The sequence below is a fragment of the Ovis canadensis genome, chromosome 11 (genome assembly GCF_042477335.2).
Source record: "Ovis canadensis isolate MfBH-ARS-UI-01 breed Bighorn chromosome 11, ARS-UI_OviCan_v2, whole genome shotgun sequence".
Classification (NCBI taxonomy): Eukaryota; Metazoa; Chordata; class Mammalia; order Artiodactyla; family Bovidae; genus Ovis; species Ovis canadensis.
The window spans coordinates 21390416-21397683 of NC_091255.1; the positions used below are offsets into that span (position 1 = coordinate 21390416).

The 7268-nt window shown below is 55.2% G+C and overlaps 1 long non-coding RNA gene across 1 annotated transcript; it reads left to right on the forward strand.

Annotated features, from left to right (window-relative positions):
* Positions 1–295: 295 nt before the first annotated feature.
* On the forward strand, positions 296–1965 carry LOC138414628 (uncharacterized). Its single transcript, XR_011246933.1, has 2 exons — positions 296–629; positions 1738–1965. It is a non-coding gene; the product is annotated as an uncharacterized lncRNA (long non-coding RNA).
* Positions 1966–7268: the final 5303 nt, after the last annotated feature.

A 7268-nucleotide genomic window follows, 5' to 3' on the forward strand; every position in this document is an offset into this window, starting at 1 on the left:
GCCCTGGCGGTGGGGGAGGGTGCCTCTGGTCTGATGAGAAAGTACAGTCTCCGTCAGTCAGATGAGACGCCAATCTAACCGATCCACACAGAGAAAAAAGAAAAAGGGTGCAAATGAGCGAGATTCGAGGCAGAGCGAATGGACACTGCAAACAGAGAGCTCGGAGCACAAGGGCAGGACCCCAGCCCTGGTGTGCCCAGCGCCTCACTTCCGGGTTAGGGCGGGGCCTAAGCGGGGCGGGGGTGGGGTGGGGACAGGTCATCAGCTTCCCCCTGCTCTTTCCCTACGTTTGCGTTTCCCCCCTGGGCTGACCTCTCCCATGACTGGCAGGTGGGGAAACGTCAGGCCTTGACAGGGACGGAGACCTCGCCACGGTCCTGATTCTCTGCGCCAACAGCTCCCCGTTTTCCAAACAGCCCCCCCACCCCGAGTCCTGTGTGCCCAGGACTTGGACTCTCTCCCGTCTCCCCCCTCCCCTGTCTCTTTGCACAGAAGACAAATGGAGATCCCGGAGGACAGGAAAGAAAGATCCGGGAGGGCAAGATCGCGGAGGGGAAGGAAGGGAGCAGGGCTAATGAAGCCATGTCACAGCAGAGCCGCGGAGATGGGTGAAGTGTCTGCGGCTGCAGGTGAGAAGCGCACGCGGTCCCGCGTTATCAGTGACACTCGCGAGGCCGTCTCTGCAGCGAACACTCTGCGGTCCGGGGTCGTAAAGCAGCTACACAGTTAAGAGCCGGTGTTCCTCACTCCGTCCATTTACCATAGGGGAGTGAACTTGAGGAGGTTTCTTGGTGAGTCTGGACCGCGAGCCTCTGGATGCCTCTTCCCGGAGATAGGGCCTTGGGACCAAAAAATGGAGACACAGAGACGGAAGGAGAGAGGAAGGCGGCGGGGGCGCAGCGGACCAGGCGGGGAGCGGGCCCTTCCCGGTCTTCGCGGCCGCGGGGGTCGGGGCGGGGGAGGGGGGCTCGGCGCCCGGGTCCCGGGCGGCGGCGGCTGCGGCTTTGTTGGCGGCCGGCTCGGGGAGCAACCTTGAGCGCGGGCGCGGAGACAGTGATTTAGGGGCTGGCATTGAAGCGTGAAGGTAAATGGCCACATTTCACCGTCAGAAGGTGAGCGGGAGGCGCCCGCCCCTTCCCTTCCCCCAAGGCCCCGGGGGTGGGGGGTGCGGGGGAGCGGCCTGTCGCGGGCACCCGCCGAGATCCCGGCTGAATCCCTGAGGCCCTGCGGCCGCAGCCGCGCCGGAGGAGGGAAGCCGGACACCCAGCTCCTCTTTCCTGACCCGTTCCTATCTGGGGAACTTAAGCGATCTGGGGCCCGAAGCTGCTTCAGGGGAGAATCTGAGAGGCGAAGGCCCACAGCCCGAGGACCTGAGGGACCCTCTGCTGGTCAGGACGTGGTGCGGGGAGCAGCTTAACTCTTCACAGGGGTCCTGAGTTTGGTCGGCCTTCTGCTCACAGTGCAGATGTGGAAACAGGCTCAGGAGATTAAGTGACCTGCTGCAGACCCTGCCTCTGGGGAGGGATGAACAGGGAGGGATCTAGGTCTTCAGAACCCCCAGCCTGTGTTCAGCCCCCTAAATCCCCAGCAGGTTGCCTCCAAGAGCTCTGGGATCTGGGTACTGGGTGTGGGGGAGCTTGTGGGTTGAGGAAATGTCCGCATCCAGCAACCTCCTGTGCTTTGAAAATAATACAGGAAAATAATCATGAAAATAACTCCTGCTCTTCATGTTCCCAGGTGGCTGAGACAGAAAAGAATCCACCTGAAATGCTGGAGACCCAGGTCTGGGTCGGGAAGATCTCCTGGAGGAGGGCATGACAGCTCATTCTAGTATTCTTGCCTGGGAAACCCCATGGACAGAGGAGCCTGGCGGGCTGCAGTCCATGGGGTCACAAAGAGTTGGACACGACTGAAGTGACTAACATTTTCACTAACACGTCATATTAAAAAAAATACAGAAATGTGGCTGTGATTTGATAACGCTTCTTTTTGATCCATCTAACCCTCCCTCCTTTGGGCAAAGCTTCCTTCCCGGAGACCCCTGAATCTCTCCCACAGTTCTGAGCCAAGTGCATGTGAGTGGAGTGTTGAGATGAGTAATTTGATTCATTTTGTTATTTTGCTGAGAAAAAGAGGCCCAAGCTGGGGCACGCGTGCCTTGTTGGAGTAGGGGCATGACATTACAGACTGCCCCCGCCCCCTGCCCTGCCCCAGCATCATTTCCCAGGCTCAAGTGACAGAGAGAGGCAGAGTCAGGAGGAGGTGGGTGGGAGGAGTAAGCCCAGGGCACCAAGGCTGGGCCAGAGATCCCAGAGGGTGGAAGGAAACAGCTCCCTGGCTTGGGGCAGCTTTGGTGGTTTTTATTCATAACAGCTGCTTTTTCTTGGATGCCTACTAAGTGTTCAGTATACCTTTCATCATGTCAGCAACCCTATGTAATACATATTGTTATCCCTATTTTATAGATATGAACACTGAGGCTGGGCCCCTGATCTAAAACTCCACTGCTGAGAGGTGGTGAAGCTGGGATTGGACCTGAGTCCCATTGACCGTAGAGAGATTCTTCTTCTGTGGCCGCTCTCTTTCACTGGGAAGTGGACTGCAGAGGCCTTGGGGAGATGACCCAGCACTCAATGGGAAAGGAGGCTGGCATTCACCTCCCTCTTGTGGTTTTCCTTGGGCCAGTTCTCCTACGGAGTCTGGGTGGGACCGCGGGTCAGGGCAGAGGGTAGTCAGGTGTGGGAGGTGGAGGTCAGAGCTCTCAGCTGACAGTTGCCCTCAACCCTGGGCAGACAGAAGAGGGTCCCTGGGGGTGGGAGGGTGGGGGCTGTGTATCCTCAGGTTCCAGAGGAAGGTGCCACGGATGGTGGGAGAGAGATTACCTTCCATGGTCTGAATTACTCCTGGAGAGGCCAAAGATCCCCTACTAGAGAAATTCCATGGGGCCAGGGTGGGCAGGTGTAGGCATCCCAGGGCTTCATCCTTTCTAGGATGGGCCCTGGTGGGAGCAAAACCAGCCACAGGACCCAGGTGCACACAGGCTGAGGCTTTGGGGAAGTGAGGCCCGTTTTCAGAAAGCCCTGGTTCCTCAGACCCCAGTTCCTATGACAACTTCAAATAGCCGTCATCATTGAACACTGACCGTGTGCCCCAAACTGTGCTAAGCCTTCTCTTAATCCTGACAGCCGCCGTGTGCAGTAGCAACTATATTAACTCCACCTGACCGATGAGTAAATAGAGGCAGAAGCTCGCCTGACCCGGGGGTGGGGGCAGGAGGACACAGCATGTGGAGAGGGGTCTCCAGACCCTTATAATCTCAGCACAGGGCCTGGCCCCTGGAAGCCCTCAATACACGTAGCTTCTTTATTATTCTTTTGTTTGTTTGTTTTATTTATTTTTAATTGAGATAATTGCTTTACATTAGTGAGCAGGTTTCTGCCATACATCAATGTGGATCAGCCATAGGTCCGCTATTATTAGGCTTTCCTGGTGGCTCAGACGGTAAAGAATCCGCCTGCAATGCAGGAGACCCAGGTTCAATCCCTGGACTGGGAAGAGCCCCTGGAGAAGGGAGTGGATACATACTCCGTACTCCGGTATTACTGCCTGGAGAATCCCAAGGACAGAGGAGCCTGGCAGGCTACAGTCCACCGAGTCACAAAGAGACATGACTGAGCGACTAACACACACACCATAATTAGTCTTGCTGTTTGGTGGGTGGAGGCATTGGGTGGGGCCACCTTGCCTTTCAGCCCATTATTTTCGGGTCAAGGTCTTATCTTCTAAACTGGGGTCTCAGAGTACACATCTTTCTCCCAGCTTCTTCTGAGTCTGCCTTTAGTTCCAGGTGGCCCTTGATCTAGGGGAGATGCATGTGGGAGCCTGTGTGTGTGAACGTGATGAAAAGACGTCTCTTGTTCTGTGAAGAGCAGAGAAGAGGGTCCCAGAAAGGCCCTTCCTTCCCAGGACAGGGTCCTATCCTGGGTCACTTCAGGAACACCCCCCACCACCACCATTTCTGCGTTGGTCACCTGGACGGAGGTGGGCGGTGTCAGGCTAACCTCTTTTCCCTTCATCAACCAGTGGTGACCAGACCAGGGGTCTGTCCTCCTTCTGGGTCCTCAGCCCTCTGCTCCCCAACCCTGGTCCTTGGCAGGGATCCCAGATTCCAGCTGGTCCAACCCCACCTTTTGATAGATAAGGGCAGGGAAGCTCAGAGAAGGGGAGCGACCTGCACAAGGTCACACAGCGAGTGATGATGCTGGGGTAGGCAACCCGAGGGGAATCTCCTAGGGCTCCCGGTTTGGGGGGGGTGCTCGAGAAATGAGGGGTGCCCGCCCTCTCCTCTTGCCTGGGGTGTTGTCAGCTTGAGCACTGGCTACCCGCCCCCATCCCCATCCACGCACCAGGTGGAATTGTCTTAATGCAGCAAATTGTTCATACACATGTAAGCAAATATCTCCTCAAATTATCTCTTATCACCAAATAGGCCACGATGCTCACCGGCTGGAGGGCTGAGGTTGTCTTTCAATCCACTGATGATGAGCGGGAGGCAGGGGAGGGGGGCCGGCTGACACCAGAAATAAACCGGCTGAGCGGGGATGGTTGTCGCAAGGGGCAGAGCGAAGTTGTCAGGCGGCGAGAGCGTGTGAGGCGGCAGGACGATAATGTGGCATGACACTTCTGAAATGAGCGGCCCGTTGCCATGGTGAGCAGCCAGGAGGGACTGGCTCTCCCGAGGCTGAAATAAAACACGCTTTAAATGATGTTTGATTAGAATTTAGATCATGTAACCGAATACCTCAGTCCTTCTCGTCCCGGTGCTTTTCTTCTTTTCTTCTCAATTCTCCCCTTCTCCCCTCCATCCCCTCCCCACCCCACCCTGGAGGGGGGCACAGGCACACTCCTGTGCCACACTCACACAGGCACACACACACACTTGCACACACACGCTCTTCTCTCTCTCTCTCTCTCTCTCTCTCTCCCCAGTTGTTCTCTGCCTTGGTTGGCCCTCATTTCAGAAAACTTGGCTCAGAGCAGATGCCGGGGGCCCCTTGGCGGGGTCGCAGCACTGGCCTCGGGTCCTGGTTTAAGTCTCTGCTGCTGTGCTCTGATGATAGTGACGCTAAAACACTCCACAGGGTCCCAGCCTCTTCTTTGTGCCCTTTACAAAGCTCCGCCCCATGCAAGCTTGTATTTACTCTCGCTGCAGCCCTTTCCGACTTGTCATCATACCCATTTTCTGGATGGGGAAGCTGAGGCTCAAAGAGGCCAAATGTCTTATCCAAGATCACACACGATGTGGATTCAGCACTGCTACAGGCTCCTTTTGGGGCGCTGGGGAGAACCCTCCTGAACACCTTTAGGAGGAAGGGAGTGGAGCCTGCTCTCTGTCCTCTGGGTCCTCGACCTTGACTGGCCCAGCTTGTTTTGAAGATCTACGCTGCTCTTGTTCTGCCTGTGTGAACCATCCCAGGGATGGGCAAAGCCCCGACTTGGTTCCAGAGGGCATTGGGACACACTCTGTGATTTTCTTGTCATATGCTCCTGCTCTTTTGTTTGGCAATGGACGTATGTTTTATTTGCGGTGGTTTTTCCAGGGCATGCTGCCCAGATGGGGAAGACAGCCAGTCCCGAAGACAGAGGGCACTGCTATTGATTATGGCTGGCATGTAGAGACAGGGCAGGCAGGGATGCTCTTGGTGCCCGGATTTTCTCAGAGGCCCCTGGGAAGTTATCATCATCCTAGGTGTGTGTCAGAAGGCTGCGGCTTGACCCAGTGTCCATCTTCTCCAGCAGACCAAGGTCTCCGGACTGTCTCTCTCACCCTCAGCCAGTCCATCCATGTGTTCACTTGTTCAACATCAGCTGTGTGCCAAGATGCTTTCTGTGGAGCAGCCCTGACCTCCGCCTTCACAGGTGCGGCGGTTTGTGGGCCATGGGCAGGTGATCTGAAGACAGACACCCAAACACACACACACTACACACACACACACACACACACACACACACACAAGTCTCCTTTGATGCAGAGTGTGAATGATCTAATACAGGAGGAAGCAAATTGCTCTGGGAACATCAAGGATGGGAGCCCTCCTGTGTCAGATGGGGACCCAGGAAGCCTTCTCAGAGGAGATGATAAACGAAGGAAGACAAAGGGCTTCTCAGGACTCCCCTGGTGGCCCAACCGTTGAGGCTCTGCCCTCCCAAAGACGGAGGCCTGAGTCTGATCCCAGGTCAGGGAACTAGATTCCACATGCTGCAATTGAGAGTTCTCTTGCTGCAATTAGAGATCCTGCATGCAGCAATGGGGATCTTGTGTGCTGCAATTAAAGCCCGGTGCAGCTGAAATTAAAAATATATATATATTAAAAAAAAAAAGACAAGCGCTTCTCCAAGTGCTCAGACAGAAAGGACAGCCCAGGCGGGGAGCCCTCGATGTGCAAAGTCCAACATACCCAGCAGAAAGGAAGTTCCTGGGGTAGACGGTGGGGGTGGGAGTGGGATTGCGGATGGGGTGGGGGGTTGGGAAGGTGGGGGTGAGAGGGTGGGTGTCTGTGTTTCTTCCATTAGACTCTAAGCTTTTGAAAGGCAGAGACTGAGCCCCTGAAAACCTCCCCCCAAGATGGGGTTACCCTGAGGGTATAGAGGTGTCTTTTATTTCTTTTGTCTTCTGAAATTCAAAAGGCCTTCATTTCTTGGCATATCCTGTTTACTCTGAAAGCAGGGGCCCCTCCTTAATGTATGTGTCTGGCCTCCCTAGTGTTTGGCACAGGATCTGTTTCACATATATATTTAATTTAAAAAATTTAAATTTATTTATGTTTTTGGCTGTGCTGGGTCTTTGTCATTGCTTGCTTGGGCTTCTCTCTACCTGCAGAGACGGGGGAGAGGGGGCTACTCTCTAGTTATGATGGCTTCTCTCGCTGAGGAGCACAGACTTCAGCAGTTGCTGCTTCCGGGCTCTGGAGCGCAGGCTCAGTAGCTGCGGTGCACAGGCTTAGCTGCTCCGTGGCATATGGGATCCTCCCAGATCAGGGATGGAACCTGTGTCTCCAGCATCGACAGGTGGATTCTTCTCTACTGAGCGACCAGGGAAGCCCCTATAGTCAATTTTTGACAGCACCCTGGAGCATGGGAGGGACCTTAGTTTCCCCGACCAGGGATCAAAATTTTGCCCCCTGCACTGGGAGGCAGAGTCTCAACCACTGGACCACCGGGGAAGTCCTGGACCTGATATGTAAAAATGAATCAGTGCTCATTGGGTA